Genomic DNA, 23554 nt, shown 5'->3' with positions numbered 1-23554 from the left:
ATTTGTATTTTTTTGTATACCTCTGTACACAGAAACTATGAAACTATCCACAATGTTACCCCCACCCCACACCCTCCCCCTCCAAAAAAAGACAGAACCTCGAGATTGGCAGGTTGATTATAGCAGAAATGAATAAATTAGGGATCGAAACGATTCTGAAACAATAATAAAACAATATGTGTATGACAAATATTAAATCCACTAGCATGTAAAAGGGTATAAAAATTAATATTAAGACACGGTTCCTGCATTTTTTATAAACCAGTAGGAATCTGATTACTTAAAATTATTAAATGAATGAGACGGCATAAATAATAAGTCAAATAATTATATACGATACCATACAAAAGGTTTACATGTAGACTAGTTTCCGGCTGTCCGAAAGCAATAGAATTTCGCTTTTTATGCGTGAACCAAATCTGGTGTTGCACATGGTTGGACAAGTCGTCTTGAGTGATAGCTGACAACACATGCTCAGACCTTATTTGAAAGTATCGCAGGGGAGTTCGCTGTCACCGAGATTGTCACCGAAGTCATACACAAATTGCCATCGGTGCATGTCTGAACAAAAACAATATCTAAAATCGCTTGACCATAGGACTCGCCGAACCATTCCAATAAGTTTTAAAAAATATCTAAAAAAAGTAGAGGTTTACAAAGTTTCGGCGGCAAGGGCAGTGACTCCGAGGAAAATAGTTGCCTGACTTTGACTTTCGATAGGGTTTAACGAAACCGTCCCAACAATCTCGAAAGATAAAACTCCCCAAAACTAAAAGCCACTGTAAGATTTTGTGGCCGATGCCACTACTTTGCAAAAACACCATCGTTCAACGAATCGATATCTCGAAAGGTTTCCTCCCCCACGACTGGACACATCGTACAACCCAGGCAAGCATAGGTGAACCGTCCATTTTACGGGCAAATTTTGTCCGTTTTACAGACACATACATCATCAGAGAATGGGGAAGATAAAATTGTTTTTTTTGCTTAACACATTGTAAATTTATATTGTTGTGTAATTAATTAAAAAGAAACAACCGTCATAACAGCGTTGTGGGAAAAAATTCGCTTTTAGTTAATGATTCATTCATTCTGAACATTCGAGTCAAAAATAACCTCAGCCTCCCCCACCCCACCCCTTAACTGAGATTGCCCCCCCCCCCCAGCATATACAGACAAGTTATCTTTTTTAAAAAGACCTTATAAACTGTAGAATTCCGGCGATGTCTGGGTGGACAATGTCATGATATGTTGGCAAAGAATAACATCTAGTCGTTTGGTTGGGACGGGGAAACGTGGATCCGCCTGCAGGTAAACGACTGTTGGAATTCGAAAGTCACTGCCAATCCCAAATGGTACCCATGACGTATTGCATATAGCTGTCTTCATTTTCCCGGTTGTTACAAAACAGTAGAACGTTAAACCTTATTTTGTTTCATTTCGTTATAAATAAAACAGTTTTACAAGAAATTAACACAAATGGGGAAACATTTAGTTTTATAAGTATCACTTGCGTTAAAAGTAGTGGGAAATTTTGCGAAAAGGTGAATTTGTGTAGGCAAAACTAAAAGCTAATAGTGTTAATATAAACGACAACCCACGCCTTGACGTGGAAGATTTTCAAACGCGCAACTTCTATAAGAACACGTCTGATTAGCCTACACATTAATAAATTAACTTGATATATAACAAGGGAAATGATTGGTCGATATAAAACGTGAAGAATGGAATTAATGTCGAAGTTTCTGTCATTCCAGAAGTTAATCACATAGTATTGATTTGTTCTTTACGATATAATCTCTATAATTCTCAGGCAGAGGCAGACTTCTCTTGATGTTTGACAACTAAGGTGGTTATTTAGGAGATTTATGTTTTATAGTATATTAATCCGAGGATTAAACTGTCCTTAATTAAATTAGAGTTGATAAGCAAAAAAGTTCTGAAATAATTTCAATTTGTATCCAACTTTTACGGCCGTATAGACGTTCTTGTTAGCCACAAGTAAGTTTTTATCTTTTTATAATAATTTCTTTTGTGTGAAATAATATAGACTTGCTACAATTTCATATTTTAAATGTTGTCGAATCGATTGTTTGTTTTGGCCTACACGGCTTGATAATGACCTTTAGACATTGACAAGATTATGGTGCACTATCGAAATAAAAACGATGCTTTTGTATCTTTCGAAATGAAAGAATATAATAGGTTAATTGAAATGAAATGAAATACGGCTTAACTTTTTACTTTTCTGCACTAACCGCACTAATGTGCCATGAGAGAAATTAAAACTGTTAAATCAGTTTTTATCTTTCGAAATAAAAGAAGAGATTAGTTTAATTTGAATGAAAAGAAATGGGGTTCAAGGGTTTACTCTTATTTAGATTTCTAAATGTCAGAAGATCACGGAACGAGCTGCCAATGGTATACACGGAAACTCGGTTTTTTGTCCCATGCAAATTTCTACACGCCTTCCCTTGCCAGTGTCCCCGTCCTCACCGCTGATACGGGGAAACCGCGCGCTGGACAATTTCATAGAACTTTCTCAGCCAACACTAGGATGATTGAATCCGGGGCCTCCTGGTTAGCGGACCAGCGCCATATATAGACAGAGCCGGATTAACCATGGTGGATACCCTGGGGCCTTTAGCATGTAGGGCCCCCATACTTTTCAGAAACCAACGTTCCTCGATTCACCGGAGACAAAAATGAAAGAAGTACGTTAGATTACCAATTACATTTTTGACAGATTCTGCGTTCAAAACTCGAATATAAATAAGTTCAAAGTTACCTTGATTCCACCTCCTAGTGGCACAAGTTATAACCGAAATATTGCCGATAATGAGGATTTTAATGCTTTTTCTTAATATACTTTCCCCGCTAAATAAACCAGTCGAAAGTACGACGCGGCATCGCCGGATTACACCGAGTTCTCCGATGTCAACCGCAACACAATACCCGGTTGTACGTGACAAGGAGTAGGGTCGCCTGTCCAACCTCGTGGGTTTTCTCCGGGTCCTCCCACTGCTAAAGACCCCTACGCGCAAGCGAATTATGTAAATAAAATCAAACCATATGTTAGTCCCGAAATGACCTAGCTTGTGTCGCGTGGACGTTAAACCCCATTTCTCTCTCTCAACCGCAACACGGGCCCACCATGGATTGAAGGGCGTATGCCCGACTTCACTATAACCCGATGAGTGTATTTTGGAGTCCGCGCGGCTCTGTGTTTAAGGCTCTGGCTCGCTAATCTGAACGTCCCGGGTTTGATCCAGGTGTTGACAGAGAAAGTTCCTCGGGATACTCTAGCGTGATTCCCCGTAGGTAAATGTGCAGGAAAGGGCGTCTGGTTAGTCGTTCGGATGGGACGGAAATAGAGGTCTCGTGTACACGTTAGCGTACACATACGCTGGTTAGTCGTTCGGATGGGACGAAAATAGAGGTCTCGTGTACACGTTAGCGTACACATAAAAGAACCCCTGACAGTTAGAATTCGAAATAAAAGCATGTCGAAGCGCCGCTGTCTGGACTAAATTTCCTTCATATATATAGCATTCTGATAGCGTATACCCGTTATAAATAGCCCGAATGGAGCAAAAACGTGGGACGTTTAACCCGACTGCATTTCATTTAAAACACCATTTTGTTTAATTCCTGGTTTGTTAAACTACCTATTACCATCACCCCATCTTGACCCACGCTGTTTTCGTCTCAAAATAACCATTCCATTGTGAAAGAGGGATTGTGAAAAGTTTACTTCGGAACCAGAATAAAAATTCCCCTCAAATTTGAATTGCTTATTGCCAACAACCTCGATACACTTTACAATTTAAATGGCCCACAGTGTCTATAAAACATGATTTTTGTATATTTAATCGCCATTTGATTAAAGTCGGTGGGGTTTTTTTTAAAAAAAAATGACATACAATGACATTAAAATACATCATTTCGTGACTAAATGTATTAGACGCCTATTTTATTTCTTCGAAAAATGTAAAAGCCATTGCGTGTTTACAGTTAATTTGGAAATAATTACAAAATAATTTCACAAAAACTGTAATAATATGCCTTCGCATAACCAACGAACAATGTTGACATAGTTTATCTCCTGATTAGTGATAATGGTTTGAAAATAATGATAGAGTGTCCATAACACTACCTTATTTCGACAGCGGTTAATAATAATGCTCGAATGATTACAGGTGAATGAGACAGCTAGCACACTATAACTATTCTGCACACAGATAACTATCTGCTTTAAGAATAGATCTCTGCCTTAAATGGTAGCCATATTGAAAAATTAGTGTACTATTTTGTTATGCAGTTAAAATCTGTTTACACCTTTCATGCGATGCACACAGACACCAAACTGTAATACAAACATTTTATTTTCAATTTCATTAAATATGAAAATGGAAGAGGAAAGTGGAGCATTTTTCGTGTGATCGTGGCGGACTACTCTGAAACTTCGAAAAAAAAAATGCTAGGTTTTTATGAAAAACATATAAATTTCCAATCTATACACCTTTTGCGACATTGCCAATCGTCTTTCCTCTCTCACGCTCACGATTTGTTTCCTCAGTCTCTCATTACAGCATTTTGATCTGTAAATAATGATGATGTTTCATAGTAAAAGGTGATGTTTTTCTTCGAGGGCTGGCGATCAGGTGATGGTTTCTGGAATGGGGTCGCAACCAAAGCACAGCTGAGGCATGGGCCCGAGGGGATCCCGCAGTTCATGGCAAAAAGAGAAAAAAAAATCAAATTCCAGATGAAAGTTTCATGGTAATCGATCTAGCAGCTCGACGACATCGACTGAGCTAGGACGGAGACTGAGCTATCCCTCAACCTTCTCTGTGAAGTTATATGCCATTTCCGAGCATTGTATGCCATTCGGAACTGAATAGATTTCGTATGTGATCAGATATTATGTAATTATTCTTGTATTACAGATCGCTTAATGGTGTGTTACGCATGCGTGCCATTCAAAAGGATATGAAATAATCCTTTCGTCGCGTTAGGGGCCCCGCGATTCTAGTCAGGCCCAGGGCCCCGCTCCGGTTAAGCTGGGCTTTGATCGCAACCATGCTCTAGAAGTATCTACTTAGTGTGTTCGACTAAAAAGGTCAATTAATCAGCTTCGTATCTGTTGTCAAGCGGAGTTAATTGTCGACAGCGTAAGCTTCGTATGAGGTATAATTTTGTCACCTAATAACACATTCTACAGTAGATATCGCTGGTGTGATAACTTTCATATTCTACTGAGCAGGGCCCGATTCCTAGAAAATTCTTAAGCACGTTCTTGGGCTTAGATTTAAGTAGGCTTTGCATTTAAGTAAACTTACCTTATTTTGTGTTCCCAGAAAATTCTTAAGAACGTTCTTGTGCTAAGAATTTAAGTAGACTTCATTGTAAACACAAGAACGTTATTATGCGTTCAAAGAAAAAACTTAAGCACAACTTCGTTCTTAAACATAGTCAATCTAAGCACAAGTCCCAAGCAAGGTATACGGTTTGCTTACCAACCTTAAGTCTGTTTCTACTTCAAAAAGATGGCTGACCGTAGAGTTTTTCGACGGCATTTCCGACACCTTTTGATACCAAACAGACAATTACAAGACAGAGAAAATCCTTCTCCTGAAGAAATAAAGAATGCTATAGAAAATTTCGCTTCTACCCTGAAACCATTTTATTTATTTGCCAATTAGTAAACAATAGGCTACAAACACACAGGCTACTTTAAGATCAGGCGCTCTCACAATTATTCATTTAGTTTTTATGTGTCTGCGTTTTTTATCTTGTGGCACATTTTATATATATGTGTATAGGGGACATGTCAAATGCATCTAAATCAACCATATATTATATATGACGTCAATGAAGCAGACGATAAATTTATGACGTAATTCGCATACCAAAGTTGTTTTTATGACGTTAAAGAGCATCGTAGTCTCAGTTTATGGTAAACTTTACCAGTCACAATGTGCTTAGACTTATACTTGACTTGTGCTTACGTAAGCATGGTCTTAAGAATTTTATAGGAACGGTATTTTTATAAGTTTCTTACGTAAGAAAAAGTGAAGCATGACTTTGTGCTTACTTTAAGAATTTTCTAGGAACCGGGCTCAGATGTGGTGGTGTATATAAAAATATGTTTAGGGCATCAGTCTACTACAGAAACTTAGCGGCCGGAAAGCATAAGAACGATTGGGCTACCATGGACACTGTCAAGGGCGGGAGAGAGAGAGAGAGTCGCCATGATCTACCTTGAGCGTCAAACTCCGGCGCTTTTTTGTGCATGCATAATACAAGCCCAGTGGGTCGAAGCTCAGACGAGAACGAAGTAGTGACGCAGTACAGTCGCCATGGCAGTGCAAAGCGAACTACATAATATGGGTTTGTGGACGTTGCAATAACGCATGCAAGCGACTTGCGCTCGCTGAAATCGTTCCGATCAATTCTACGCCTACACTCCGCTGCCAAGACGCTCGTTATAAGTTGTTCCGGCGCTTGCAATCGGTTCACAATATGTTCCAATTATGACCACTGACGCACCAAAAGGGGCCCTCCCGCACATGACAGTTTCCACTGTGTCACTAATTCGTTCATAATCTTTCAGGCCGCAGTGGGAGCGTCAGCTTCATTGCGGGTGAGTGTGACATGGGTTTCAGAAAGACCAAACGATACACATTTGAGCATTTTAACTGCATCTGCCCCTCGTTCAAAATTTTATCGCCAAATCCAACATTTTCCCACTTGAGTCAACATTGTCACATTTGAGTCAACATTTTCACACTTGAAGCAACATTTTCACACTTGAAGCAACATTTTCACACTTGAAGCAACATTTTCCCATTAACTTTCCCCTAAAAAAATAATATTTGAAACAAATTCTCTTTATGAAATTGATGCTTATTTTTCTCACGAAATTAAAATATTATGCAGGGAAAATTACCGAATAGAAAACAAGTCTTCAGAAAAACTAGCAGAAACAGAAACTATTACTTTTGAAAAATCATAACAGAAAAATTTCATGTCAAAGTTTTCTAACTCTATGTTATTACTGTAAACATACAAAAATATGACACACTGGGCTAACTTGACACACAATAACATCCAAACAAATTGTGATGGCTCGAATAGGTTTATGGCCCACCAGGAGATGCAAATGGTATGAACATGCGAAAAATGAACAACCGTCTATGTTGCCTTTTCCAATTATATCCACACAATTTTCTGGCACTGGGGTTCTAAGAAAACCCACGAGGTTAGGTAGGCGACCCTACTCCTGGTCGCATGTGAGGGTTGAAACCACACCTCGTAACTCACTAATAGCTGTAAGAACAGATCGTGTAATATAACTAAAATTAACTCGACTATATTCCCAGAACTACCAATAGAACACTGAAATTAATACAGAATGATCAATTTTCAAATAAAACGAAATGCAGTTTATGGATGAATTATATGCGTATTTAATGCATTAGAAGAATATACCTTTAACTGATTTTGTAGCCATATTTAACCCTTTAAGGGAGCAAGTCTCTAACTCAATATTATCCACAGTCTTCGACATTGCAAACGTGATTTATTGACCAATTTAAATCAACATTGATGTTGTTATCTTACCGTGAAAAGATGGGCTTCTGATATCTAATATAAGACAAAATGAAAATTTTACTCCTCTTTCCATATCTTAAAGGTTTTTGGAGATGTCAAAATAATTTGAGATTATTCGTGTGCGACATATTAAACTAATGACTCTGCTTTTCGATGTTAATTGGTAACAATTCGTCATTAAATAACCCGCCAGAATCTTTTCGAGCGCCATTGGTAATGAAGCGACTCGATAAACGAAGCTAAACATGCAGGAGAATACTACCGGTGTAGACTGGAATAACCAGACGCCAAAACTGCCATTCAATGTGGACTCTAAGCGTATTTCGCCGAAACATAACTGATTAGAAATTACAGTAAAAACAGAAACGATTTAATGTAAATCAGTTTTTATACATTCATATTACGTTATTACATGTATATCATTGCGATTTTTTCCAGTGATAAAATTGCTCACAAATTTGCTAAGAAAATTGCCTGTGTGCGCATCATTGCAACGGCAACGAACATCGACCTTTGTCGCCGACAACAAATGATTTTGTAGTCATATTTAACCATTTTTAACCGTATCGTTCTTAGTGTTTTTTTAATTGCTTCAATATTGATAGAGAAAATGGCCCGCATATTATGCGCGTCATTGCGACTGCAATGAATAACGACTATGGTCTGCAGGCTATAACGAGTGGTCAAAGTTTGATATTCGTCGATAAAAAAAAAATTGACATGCACGCCAATGCGAATACCAATTAGCGCTCCTAGTCGTTACTTTGTCTAACTAATCACCACAAGCTAAAATATCATGCTATCCTACAAAATAGTACCCCAAGTCACTAGACACATGCTCAGTGGAGCAGTCCTTAAACCATCGACTGCAAATTGCTTGTATAAGAGCTAAAATTTACAAAAATTATCATGCAGATATTCTCCTCTTTCCATATCTTAAAGGTTTTTGTAGATGTCAAAATAATTTGAGATATTTCGTGTGCGACATATTAAACTAATGACTCTGCTTTTCGACGTTAATTGGTAACAATCCGTCATTAAATAACCCACCTGCCAGAAGCGCTTCTAATCCTCCACAATTTGATAGCTAATGAGAAAGAATGGGTATATTATTTCTCCCAGGAAAATAATATATAATTACACAATATGAACGTTGATTGTCACGGTTTAACAGAAATAACCTACAGAAAAAAAAAACAAACAACAAAATATAGACTTGTTTTAAAATCCAGACTAGAAGTCTCTCATTTCACAGATGAAATACCAAATCAGAAATCAAAAGTGCCGGAAGTTACATCTAAATAGACCCGTGATACATTTACATATTTATCGAAATAGGAATTCAGAACAGGGCGGATCTTACAGGTCAGGGACAATGTCCATTTTTATCCCGCCGTGTTAAAAATAAACGTCTATAAACCTAATGCTTATTTTCTTTCAAAAATCTGTTGATAAAAGGGGCAAGTAGGCCCTTTCCAGAAAGTTTCTATTGGTCTAGAGGGTGTAGACATAGCCCAAAATCAATTATACGGATATTGCCGAACGTAAATATCAAGTATACTCCTAGGTCTGACTGCCCAATACTACGTCATAGCACCCATTCAGATACGACACATTAATACGATGATATTCACAGGGCCAAATTAAGGTTTTGTGGGGCCCTTATAGGCCAAAATACTTCATGGGGCATATTACACAGGCAATTCACCCATCCATCAAATACAAAATATCAAAAGAAATAATAGTGGCATTGTACATTATACATTCCATGTATTGCATTAGTTTACATACATTAGATAGGTGAAGTGACACTACACGGAATTACATAGCTTTTTTTTTCTAGATTTGTGCTTTGGGAATTTTGCAATGATCCCTTCAAAGTCTGTCTCTGGTCAAATCTGACGCAACAGTCACACAACTTCTCATATCCGACAACTGAACGAAGCTGGTTCTTCACACATTTGAACACAGAAAAGGATCGTTCACCTTCTGAGTTTGCTACTGGCAATGTCAAATAAATCCACAAAGCAATTCCACATTAGGAAAAGAGTCAGCATTTCCATCCTCCTTTATACGTTTCAAGCATGCAGGGGGGAAACACAAAGAAAGGTTAGGCGTAGCCCCTAAAATTTTTGGACCCTTAGCCTTAATCCGACCTTCAATATTTAAATTATTACATTCTTTTGAATATTTTAAAATTACAACGCAAGAACACGAGAGCGTTTTATCTATTAGCTTTGTTTCAATTTAAATGAAGAAAATAATGTTATAATAGGTTATTTTCTTTAGCAGTATCTGTGGAACTTCAGTGTTCGGGATGAAATCCTAGTCCCTCGTGAATTCACTCGGGGTCATGTTAACCAGGTAATATTTGCTTGTTGAAAACAGTGGAGCCCGGGGAGTTGAAATAATTAAACTTCCAAACGCTGCTGTAGTTTGCACATTCGATTGTTTGATTGTCTACGTGATTGGTTTATTTCTAATTTGATCCGGGAGTTTCCGATGGAATTTAGATTGAAATATTTGTTTGGATGGTTTCGCGTTTCTCTTTTACTGTAATATAAGAAGTTTAATGTCTGTTTTACTCTTGACCATGCTGAAGATTTGGGCTTGCTCCGCCTATGCAATTAAGGATGAATAATTCCAGTCCAAATTTCAGAGAAAACAAAACAACGACACCAAACACATGGCCAAAGCCACGAAATCAAGAAGATTAAACCAACAACCATATGGGAGGGGGCGGGGTTCTAATGGTCTAATGCGTGCAGTTTTGATCATGGTCCCTCTCTCTCTCTCTCTCTTTCTCTCTCTCTCTCAACCAAAAACAATGTAAGCAATGAAATCAAGTCAACACAATGAAATCAAACCAAAGCAATGGGACAAGCTAAAACAATAAAAGCAAAGAAATAAAACCAAAAACTGGTCATAGTAACACCCCACCAAAAACCGCCGCAGCGATATCAACAACGGTTATGGTTATACAGTTAAAACATAGCACCAAGAACAACAGCGAACACTACTTTATAGATCTATTATATTCAAACGGTTGGTGTCCGTTGTGTTATTCACGATACCCCAGTGAGTTTATAAATAGATCAATGGACAGTGTCTTGACGTGACTGAAATACCTGTGTTTTCATTGACTGACTGATAAGTCTAAAGTAAAAAAAATAGAAAATTCGAAATATGAACGAATGAAAACGAAAAATATAATGGAAAAAAAACTCTAATTTTGGTTAACTTTCAAATTAACTTTAAACAAAAACCACAACAGCTAAACAGTCGAATTCAGCAACGACATCATACTGTGCAAAGAACATCTATTGCAACAACAACAAAAGCAATCGAAACATAGTTGAGATAACATCAAAAGAATCAATAATTACATTAAACTAACAACCACTTCCTAACCATAGCAGCAAGAAAAGCCGCCACAATATATTACAAAAAGATCGTTCTGTACAATCTACAGAATCCCAAATTCCCACAGGTTTTATCAATTAGCAAATTATTTTACGTTTGTCGTTTCAGCTCCAGCCTATTTCCAGCAACCAACTAATCGTATCCAACATGTCGTTCCGAGTAGCCTTAGCCAGTTTTATTCTCATGATTGTCTTAGTCCATTCCTCATTCGCAGCCAGTCTTCTCAGAACCAGATTTAGACTGGATGACGGAGATATCAGTGCCATAAAAGGATCTCAACAAAAACAGGTATGCTTTCCTCCCACTGCTAAAGACCCTTATGGGGGAATGACACAATGTGCACATCCTCCCTCATTTATTCAGACAATGCTATTATTGTCTATATATGGACCATTCCAATCAGGGGCGCCGGATCGGCGTGAGTGCCAGGGTACCAAAAGATAGGGGGGGGGGGGTCCTCTCCCTCCGGCCTCTAGAAAATTTTGAAATTTGTCAATTCCGAGAACGCTGTTTAGATCGCCTCTAGCATTCCAAATTCCAACATAAAACCCTTTAAAATACATGATAATGAAAGAGACAAAAGCCTGATTATTCACGATTTTCGTATCATAAGGAATTCATTTCCTAAAAAATTATTTTTAATTTGACATTTAATACACCAATCTTCATTAAGAAAATAGAATAAGCTTTTTGAACGAGACAATAGATTTAGAGACACGATTCTTGCAAGAGGACATATTCATTAGCAAGTGTTGACGAGACACTATAATGAGACTATAATCGACCGAAATAATTGATGCGCTGATGATATTTCACAATAAATTCAGATATTTTCACAATGTCTATTTCGTCCATTCTCAACTTGTGAATTTTGGCAAATAGTCGATTGTTCAGAGAATGAATAGACTAGTAAAAAGGTTGAAAACTTTCATCATTAGGGCATGGGTATACAAGTATACTCTAGAAAAGGCCAGGGTACCATTTCTATACCTTGGTACCCGGGTTCCGGGCCCCGGATTCCAATGAGAAGAGGTATCAGGTACTCTATAAAAAGCCAAGCGGCAAAATAAACAAGTTACACAAAACGGTATGATGGATGGATAATTCAAAAAGTAAGACTATGATGGACGAACAATTCGGACTTTATAACTATAATGGACGGATAATTCGGACAGTATGCCGACGACGATACATGACTACGGTGGACGGACAATTCGGATTTATGATTATGACGGACGGATAATTAGGACAGTATGTCTACAACGATTGGGGCTTTATGACTATGGGGGATCACGTGGCTAAGCGGGTATGATGCTAGCTCGCTAGCCTGGGGGTCGGGTGTTCGATCCCTGCATTGGCCAAGAAAGTTCATCTAGATTTTCCGGCGTGGTTCTCCCTTGTCAGTGATGCAGGACGGAGGGGCTGACGAGGAAAGCTGTCTAGTCGTTCGGGTGGGACGAAAAACCGAGGTCCCGTGTACACATTGGCGTGCACGTAAAAGATCCCTTTGCCGTTGGAATTCGATATAAGAGTAGGCCGTAGTGCCGCTGTCCGGGCAAAATTTCCCTCATAGCACACTGTATGGCGTATGCCTGTCTTCATTATCCCAGGTTAGGAGCAGAACAGTAGGACGTTAAACCCCATTTCATTTCATTTCATTTCTTTATGACTATGATAGATGGATAATTCGGATTTTATGATGGACGGATAATTCGGACAGTATGCCAATGACGATTCGGACAGTAGTATGTCTATGATTGGTGTTTAATTTGGATAATTCGGACAGCAAGACTATGATAATTCGGACAATATGACTAGACGCACAACTCGGACAATAGGCCTATGACTATGATGGACTGATAGTTTGGACTGTATAATGATTATGATAGACTGATAAATCTGGATCATTCTTTATTCACCTGATACAGATAAGTGAATAATATATGAATATATGACTTTTTTGGTTTGTTGTTAAATGTAACAAATAAAGTTGCATTAGTATAAACCTGCCATCATATGACTGATCATTAGAATCCTAATAATCTTTCTCGTCACGTAATATCCACCATGTTGATATATTACAGACTCTGAAGGCCAGGTTCTTGTCAAATTAACGACTTAGACAAAGTCGTGGAGATCAGGACGTAATCTTACATTTTTTCTCATTTTGTACAAATTTCTGCTGCATACTTTGTAGTCTCCAGACAATGCAGTTTCCGATAAAGCGTAGTTAAGTAATTGGCTCCACTGGAGTTTATGGCGGAGACTATCCGGGTCCCGTTTCACAAAGCACGCGAATCAAAACAATATCAGTGACAATAGATCGAGTAAAGCGGCTAGATTGAAACCAACATTGTTCACGCAAACCATACTATCGTTACATCGAACAAATTGCCTTTCGATGCTCCAAAAACTTTTGTTTTCATATATTTACGACATATTGGCAATTTTGAATAGACCTACCTATCATGTTTCAAAATGGAAATATAGATTTTAGACGTAATATCAGTTGAACGCAAAACGTTCGATTGAATCTGAAATTTAATGTAATTCATGCCGTAATCGAACATTTTACCATTTCGTCATGGGATAACTTAATTTCCCCATTGGTGATTGGTTGATGCCAGACATGCGCCTATTGGAACAATTCATTGACCAATCACAATATAATAAATAAGTTAGATCTAAAAGTATTGTTGAGATATTATGACCAGTTTCATTGTTCTAAGATGTTGCTGAAGCTATTTTTAAAGTAAGATTGTGGGCTAACGTATTTACACGAACGGTTCCAAACCAGCGTCTTTATACGTTTCTTTGCAGTTTATTTACATTCACAAATAAATTCAATTCAATTAATTTTGAATAATATAATCAAACTAATAATAAAAATGATTCTTTTACCGACCGACAAATAGTTACTATACTTGTAGCGTTAAACTGTGTGTTTAACGTTACAATTGATACAGTCCAAGAATCCTTACGCAAGTTCAAATAGGTTCAAATGCACTGTCAACACATATCATTACAGTTTGTATTGGAATAAGTAATTCTATGACAAATAGTGAAGACTGGACCACTAAAATAGTTACCGAACAGTTTTTCTTTGTGGTTATGCGTTCTACATTTGCATAGCGATGTTTCTTGTAATGACGTATTACACACAAGCCGCCATGACACCAGCCAGTTGAAATTTCGCGTAGCAGTTGGGTTTCATCAAATCATATAATTATGCGGTAAGGCTTCACCTTTATTTCAATAGGAATTCATTCATTATATGTTAAGTTAGGTGCAGTACTGTTTTAGGTCAGTTTATGTGTAAATTAAGGGAGTTATAGGCCAGTAACTTTTTTGTAGTGATTTCACTAAAAAACTTGCGCAAAGGAACTCTGTAGGACGAGCCACTACTGTGGCTGGAGTAAGGCGGAAGACATCAGTAGTGGAACCATTTCTAACCGACAAAGTGCTATATTACTGTTATCTGTGGCGGATTACCCATGGAACACGTGGCGCACCTTGAATATTGAAGCTGACTTTGATTTTTCGGATATCATTGATTCCTTTATTAATGCAGGGGCGGGTGGGCGAGATCCAGTGGTTTGACGCGTGCGCGTGAAACCATATAAGGTCTGTCACTGAATTCCCCGCTTGTACGTCACAGGGAGTTAGGTCGCCTGTTCAACCTTTTGGGTTTACTCCGGGTCCTCCTGTTTTCCCCCACTTCTAAAGACCCCTACGCGAATTATTGAAATAAAATTGAACCATATGGTACTCCCGAAATGACCTACACTGTAACAAAAATATCCGTAAAAACGGAAAAAATTCCGGAAACAAAAATTACTAGGAAAATTTGATCCGTATTTGTATTTTTTTTGTAATTTACAGAAATTCATTCAATTAACATAACTCCATTTTCAAATACAGAAAAAAAATCATGGTAATTTTTGTTTCCTGGGTATGAAAGTGATAAAAATTTCATTGAATTAACCATTGACTTTATACGCGTGTGTGAAATAGCTTTAACGTCCGCTTCCACCGAAGTGCTATCGCTGACAATCTTGATACGTAACCCCCTTTCCGCTAATATAAGAATACCCTAATCGAGTGCAAGGTATCACAAACCGCTACTCGTCAGTGATTGGACCTGTTAGAGGCTTTCAGATGTAAGTTTGCGTTACTATCAATTTGCAGGTACCGTTAATTCTGCCATAGAGACATACTATCCGGAATAAAGCGTACTTGATTACCAGAAATCGCAACCTTACTCACGGAGTGTTGAAACATATTTTTACACATTTATGAAAATACTTACAATCTGATTACCGTATGGTGAATAACAATACACTTTATAGATCTTATATATAATGTAAATTAGATATACATGACAATTAATATAGCAAACTTTACAAAATATGATTCTTCATATAATAGTTAATAAAATGAAATGAATACTATAACATGATAAGTATTAGAAATGATTATATATGTATACGATTACTTATCGTTACATTTGCAAACAGAAATAATCCGTACATTCCTGGTCATTCTCCCGTTTATCCCATAAAATAACAGAATTAAGTCCATTATAGAATGGAATAAAACATTTTATCCCTAAATGTCCCGGAAATTTCCTGTTTAATACTGAATATTCCACAGGTATTTATAAAACACATAATTTGAAGAAATAATTCACAATTTTAACACAATTTCTCCCAAAAAAAAAGCCATCGATTAACAGAAAAAAAGTGTCAAACAACGGAATTCGGCCACATACAAAAAATGGATATTGTTAACAGTGTATGTTGTGTCGAGTGGGCGTTACCCCCCCCCCCCTCTCTCTCTCTCTCTCTCTCTCTCTCTCCCTCTCTCATTAGTAAAATAAAGGTACAATTAATCTGATTGAAGTTTACAGTACAACGATTTGTTATTTGACATACACTTTAACCATTGAGCATTGGTGATTTCACTAATTCTATTTAATCTATATTGTGTACTCAAATAAAATAATTAATAGTATTTGTTATATAACTAAATTTCAATATAAACTTAACCTATATCTCTGAGAGGAGATGTATGGGTGCACAAGGCCCCTATTCACTTTGGACGTCAGGGACTGACAGTTATCTCTTTAATGATTTCTGAATAAATTTGAATTATTACGTGTTATATTTCCCCAGCTCACAGATAATAAATCTTATATACACACATCATTCTTCAAAATCACAAATTATAGATGCATTTGGAATAATTCGTGATATAATCTTATTTTATTGACAATTATAGGCGATAAATAAATGAATTACGTGTTTATTTCCCTCGTGACTACTCTAGCGAACGTTAAGATAATTCATGTAATCATATTCGTTTTGCGACATTCCTTAAGATTGAAGATGAAATCCCCATGGACACTAGAATACAATGACGACTCTACAACAATAGTCATATCAAACCAAACATGGTTCATTTCGATTCAATATTTACAAGAATATAATGAATAGAAACCTTTCCGACATTTAGCAACTTCTACAGACGTTGTAAACAAGCCATTTTCACCTATAAGTAGTAATGCAATGAAATTAAATGGGGTTTAACGTCCTACTGTTCTGCTCGGACTGGGCGAATGACGACAGGCGTACGAGATACAGTGTGTTATGATGGGAATTTTGCCCGGACAGCTGCGCTACGGCCAATTCTTATATCGAATTCCAACAGCTGCGCTACGTCCAATTCTTATATCGAATTACAACTGCCCACGTATTTTGCGTGTACGCCAATGTGTACACGGGACCTCGATTTTTCGTCCCATGCGATAGACTATACGTTGTTCCTTGCCAGGCCCACGGTCCTGCAGCACTGACAAGGAGGAACTACGTCGGAAATTCGCGATGAACTTTCTCGGCCAACGCAGGGATCGAGCACGGGACCTCCAGGTTAGCGAGCCACCATCTTACTCACTGAGCCACCAAAATATTAAAATGTCACACTCTCCTTAATCTGGAACAAAAGAAAATCATCGGTTTCATTAGATTTTTCAGTTATTATTCTGACAATCTTTATTTATTCAAACTTTACCGACCATTATGGATAAAGTCAACAACGAGATTGTGTGTCCGTGCGTCTACAAAGGAAGTCATATAAAAGAAGTACCTGTGTTTACGGAAACCTGCCCACTCACCCACCCCTACACCCCTCCCATCCCCACACCCATCCGTACACAGGCACACACAAAACCCCCAAAAAATAAACGGGATGGATCGGTTTGGGGTGGGGGTGGGGCTTAGTAAAACAGACCAACTTTTGGTGAATGGGCCGGCAAAAATGTAATTGTGTAAAACTGCGTCTTATCACCAATATAAATAATAAAACAGATCATAAAATACTATTTTTAGTTGAAGTATTTTCGATTGAGTACATTAATAATGGTCTTGTGACTTGAATTCTGGCAACCATCTAAAACTAACTGGCAGAATATATAATAGACTTAATTGTGTTATTAATACTCTATATTTCCGATTCTCATCAATAATAGATAACAACTACAATACACCAAAGGTTCATGTACTATAAAAATATCACAACCACCAACCAAAATTCTTCAACGATATATAATGAATTACATTTATTTTCAACAAAGAATTTGTACACTTTCTGTAGCAACAATATAAAAGCGTTTTACAAATGACCGACTAATTATTATAATTATCAATATGAGAATGATGTTGTACACTTTCTCTAAGAATGGGTTGCTTATCTTCCATCGTATCAGCTCCCTTTGTTAATGATGATATTATTATTATTAATATAGCCCTTGCATCCTCAGCGATAAAATCTGTATTATCTAAAATCTATGTATAATAGATAAACTAAACACGTGGGGTTCAATAGACTTGTATAACGTTACAAACTAATCTGAATATAGAGAGATGGATAGAAAATTTACTCAAGCGTATTTAAAAAAAAAACCCAAAAAAACAAACTTTACGCTAGTTTATGGAAATAAATTCATAGGCTATAAATGATAAATTTTCTGCCATCCCAGAGAGAGAGAGAGAGAGAGAGAGAGAAAGAGAGAGAGAGGGTCTAACGTTCACTCAACACAAACTAGGTCATTTCGAGACTAACATACGGTTCAATTTTATTTCACTAATTCGCTTGCGCGTCGAGATCTTTAGAGAGAGAGAGAGAGAGAGAGAGAGAGAGAGAGGGTCTAACGTTCACTCAACACAAACTAGGTCATTTCGAGACTAACATACGGTTCAATTTTATTTCACTAATTCGCTTGCGCGTCGAGATCTTTAGCAGTGGAAGGAAACCGGAGGACCCGGAGAAAACCCACGAGGTTGGACAGGAGATCACTTACAAACGGGGAATTGAAACCGTGCCACTTGGCTCAATGTCAGACCTATGATGCAGCGCGCCATCCAACACCCCCCCCCCCCCATTCAAATGAGAAAACGAAGCGTAAATAAAAAGATGGAGAACTATTAAACTGTTTTAAAGTAGATAGATAGCTTTAATTGAAGGGGCATTATAGGAGATTAGATAAATAGTTGGCAGTTCTCACTATAATAGTTAAAAAACTAGATAATATAAAGGGAATTTGCTGAAAGTTTCAGTCAAATTGATCCACTCTGAACCGAGATTTTAGCTTTTGAATGTTAGGCCTAGCCTCGATCATCATTACTTAAGTCGGTACAATAAATACATAGTCTCTATTATCCATTTTTGGATTAATAATGAATGAGCGTTGAGCAGAAAATCGGATTCAAATTCAGTAAATATCTCAGTCTGACGATGACATCGAGAGTTGATTATGGCCTGGATAAGTTAATTAATGTCTAATTAATAATTTAGATAACATTTCAGGCGTAAAGAAAGACCCGCAATTGACAGATTTAGCTCTTGCATAATGTATGTTTAAGTGTAATATCACGGAAACGTTGTCTGATCTTTATCACATTGGCGGCAGAATCATTCAATAATGCATGTAAGACACAGAACAGTCGTGGTTTTATTAAAACTTTTGTTGAGCCATCAAATTAAAACTCTAATAAATTGCACACAGTTTGTAAATGATACATTACTAGATTGATGTTAAGACTACGTTTAGCTGTAAAACTGTGACTTACTAGAAAAGGGGAAATCTCTCAAGGGAAATAACATGTCGTAATTAGACATTTATTAACATGACAAGACCATAATCAACTCCTGATGCCATCGGATATCTCCGATATTAAGTAGACTGGAACAGTTCAGCCATAATTTGATTTAATTTAAAAATGGGGGAGCGAGACTTGGCTTCGAACAACCAGTACGGTGGTTGCAATTAATGCACACGTCTTGTCAAACCTTCAAAGGCTAATGTCTTCGCTCGCAATAGAGTAATTTGAATGAAATTTTCAAATTATTCATTTTACATATTCCTTTTTTGAACTACTATAGCAAGAATCGCTAGCTCTTTATCCAAATCTTACATAATGTATCTTAAAAGATAATTCATTGTAATTAAATCCCGGTGTTGGCTTAGAAAGTTCTTCAGTGGTGCATGACGAAAAACCGAGGGGTTCCGTGTACAGGTTGGCGTGCACTAAAGGAACCGTTGACAGTTGGAATTTGATGATGAGTTTAGGCGGAAACGGTGGTGTTTACAAAAAATTATCTTCATTAGCCAATGTGTTGGGTTAGAATGGTTTAATGTGGTTACACGTTTGATCATATTATAAGGTTTGTCATTGAGTCAAGTGGCGTGGATTTCAGTCCACACTTGCACGTGCCAAGAAGTGGGATCGTGTGTGCAACCTCGTTCGTGTTTTTTCTCTGGGTATCCCGGCTTCCTTCCACAGATACAGTCCGCTACGCACAATCGAATTATTGAAATATGTTAATTCCGAAATGACCCAATTTGTGTCGAGTGGACTGTTAAACCCCATTTTATCTATCTCTCCCAGTTGGTTCAGACGGACGTTAAACAGCATTTATTTTCTATAACTATAGTAGTGAGGGGTGGCATAAACATGGTTGAAATATCCGCCATGTTCACACCAAAGATTATCGATTTTACATCCGCGACAATCTGACAGGGGAACACTCTAAGGAGTACACCCTTTCGATTTCTCACAATGTGTTCGACAAAAGGTCGCTAGACGTCTTTCGCGTTGTTTGGGACCGGTTCCACCAATGAATCATAGTCATATCATTTGAATATATACAATCAAAAACAAATGGTATTCCAGTCACAATGGAGGATGTTATATTTTCGATGTTGTGATTGGTCAACATGAAATTGGACCAAACCCAATAACTCCCACGTGGATTTTGAATTATCAACCCATCAACATTGGATCATTTATGTCATATCCACACCATACTTTTATTGTATTATTTTTATCTATTTCAGTGTTTGAATTATATGAACAACTGTGTGACATCATCAGACTGCTGTGATGGTCTGGCCTGTACCAATCTGGTGAAAGGATTCTGTAATTATCCCTTCGAGATTTGTGTCTGCCAACTCAAAAAATCAGCCAATCTAGACAGAATGTATGGCTAGAGACTCCGAAACTTTGATTATTATTATCACCAAATCTCTCATTTTGTTTCCCAGTCATATAATACTGCAGAATCTCATACAAATCTGTTTCGATATTAAATTTATCAACCAAAGTCGATAAAGTTAAAATAAAAAAAGAGTAAATCCATCTATACGGTATTAATCTATTTTTTTTCTGCCAACTACAATTACAATTTTTAAGACTATGTCTAAGAAATAATTAATTTTATCCTAGACTTGCTTCCGGTAATCAGCACAGAAATATGTAAGCCATCTTCTATTAAGATATTAAATCGTGGAGCCACCATTTCTTATGGTTGACTACTCATTTCACCGCTTAGCAACATTTACAACTATAGAGGATACGGGCTCTATACTTTAAAACCCCATTATCTCGCTCCCTAAAGGACTTATACACTGATTGTGTTTCATTAACAGAAATCGGGCAATATCTGGGAATATCGTGTGATCGTTATCTTTTGTCTTTGAATTTTCTGTACATTTATTTGTTTATTTATTTTGAATCATAGTGCAACCTATACATTTAAGAGACAATTTATATATTGACCTATTACTAAATTTAGCTAGATTTTATATCAACTGGTTCGACTTAAAGATGCATTATGTAAGATTTAGATACAGAGCTGGCCGTTTTTGCTATAATAGTTCAAAAATAGATAATGAATAATGAATATATTGGAAATTCAGTCAAAATACTTTATTCTGAGTGATGTTATTAGTGTTTGAAGTTTTGAGAAGAGAGTCTCAGCTGTTAAGTACTTTTACTACGATGATAAACGCGGCCTCTATTTTCCAGTTTAACGTTTAATAAAGATATGGCGGACATTGTTTAATCCACTCAATATATCAGCCTCTCGGGCCTGGCATGTGAATAAATGCAGATTTTTAAACAGTCTCGGTTATCCATTTTAACGTTAAATTATTAAATGACAAAAATGTTCCAATGTATTCGATAGCACGGTCATCCGATGCACTAGAGAGTCTATTATGGAATTACCATGTGAATAAATACATAATTGATAATAATTTAGATAACACATATTTAAGTGAACAGTGGATGCTATCTTTGTCGAACATTGACATAAAATATATCAAAAATCTGTAATCAATACAAGTCTTGTCTTATTATTTTAAAAACTTATAAAAAGAAAAAGATACTCAAACAATCTAAAACTGGTGTTCCATTCCTTACTTTTCCTGTCAAAAAAAATGTACATTTTAACATAGATGTCGAAATATTCTCATTTAACAATGTATATGGCTGTATTATTTATTTATTTTTTTTTTAAACTATGAAATACAAACTTTTGCCACCTCTGAAATGCATCTTCATACGATTTTTGTAAAAACAATATTTCTTAAACTCTTCAACTGTGCCATGGTACTCTGAATAAATCATTTCATGCTATCAGTTAAATATTGGTGTTTTCTTTTTAAATAACAGGTATACGTCAGATAGTGCCACTCTAAGGTATGCCGAAATTCAAATATATTCGGGCCTCGATGACAAAGTCCTTCAGATTCCTTAAAAATGCTCTGAGCTTACCCACTGTTATTCCATATTGTGTTGAGAAGACTTTTGAAATTAAATTGAAATGAATAGAATTGAAACGGGGTTTAACGTCTTACTGCACTTGGATAATGAGAAAGGCATACGCCATGAAGTGTGCTATGAGGGGAATTTTGCCTGGAAGGCGGCACTATGACCTAGTGTTTCGCCCCATCCCAACGATTTTACGTTGTCCCTTCCTACAATCTCCGTTCTGCAAAAGGGGGGGGGGGAGCACGCCGGAAAATCATGCTGAGAAGATAAGAGCCTCCATTAATTTGATATTTATTTCATGTTTAGTTGCTTTTCCTATAGGTCACATATTGGTAGGCCTATTCTATGTAGGCACTCGACCCACGACAGGGACAATCAGAGTTTGTAATGTTCAATCCAAATTTGTTAGAATGGAGGGTGATGCGTAGTTTTTACGATGAATGAAGACAGGCATACGCCCTGCAGTGTGCTACATGGTTAATTTTGTACAGCGACGTTTGCGTTTATTCTTTTTTATTTTAACAACAGTTAGGGAGTCCTCAATGGTATATACGGCATGGTTTTTCATCTCCCCGTAAACTAGACGCTGTTCTTTGCCAGGCCCTTAGTTCTGCATCTCTGACAAGAGATAAGCCAACTGGAAAATCCTGACAAACCATCTCGATTAACACTGAAATCGAAGCCAAGGCCAGAGTGAGTCAAAATGAAATGAAATGGGGTTTAACGTCCTACTGTTCTGCTCCGACTGGACTAATGAAGACGGGCATACGCCATACAATGTACTATGATGGAAATTTTGCCCGGACAGCGGCACTACGGCCTACTCTTATTTAGAATTCCAACTGCCAAGGGTTCTTTTGTGCACGCCAATGTGTACACGGTACACGGGACATGGGTTTGAACAAGTAGACAGCTGTCCTTGTCAGGTCCTCCCCTCGGTCCAGCATCACAGATTACGGGCACCGCGCCGGAACTTTCTCGGCCAACACCAGGAGTGAACCCGCGACCAGACTAGCGAGTCAGCGTCTTGGTCTCTGAGCCATCATGAATTGTAGAATATGGTTCTTACTCCCGATAGAATGAATGGAATGGGGATCCTGCGTTTCTGTACCAACCGGGATAACGTAGACGATTTTCCTTGCCAGCCCCCCACCCCCCATTCTGCACTACTGACAAGCTAAACCCCGGCTGGAAAATAACGAGGGACTGCCGATCCACACTGAAATCGAACCCATGACCTCCTAGTTCCAGGGCCGTATCTAGCGGGGGTGCAGGGGGTACATTGCACCCCCAGAAAAATATGGCGCCCCGAGAAATGGCGCTCCCACCCAAAAAAAAATAATTTGATAACCTTTCAATCATAAAATAATACACTTGATCATAATCACACAGTGAAGCTCTTA

The 23554-nt window shown here is 37.5% G+C and overlaps 1 long non-coding RNA gene across 1 annotated transcript; it reads left to right on the top strand.

Annotated features, from left to right (window-relative positions):
* The first annotated feature begins 1785 nt into the window (after positions 1 to 1785).
* On the top strand, positions 1786 to 22013 carry LOC126811607 (uncharacterized). The gene is made up of 3 exons (XR_007675664.2): positions 1786 to 2001; positions 11149 to 11328; positions 20435 to 22013. It is a non-coding gene; the product is annotated as an uncharacterized LOC126811607 (long non-coding RNA).
* The last annotated feature ends 1541 nt before the right edge of the window (positions 22014 to 23554 follow it).

Source organism: Patella vulgata, chromosome 2 (assembly GCF_932274485.2).
Source record: "Patella vulgata chromosome 2, xgPatVulg1.2, whole genome shotgun sequence".
Classification (NCBI taxonomy): Eukaryota; Metazoa; Mollusca; class Gastropoda; family Patellidae; genus Patella; species Patella vulgata.
This window is presented reverse-complemented; position numbering and strand designations above follow the sequence as displayed.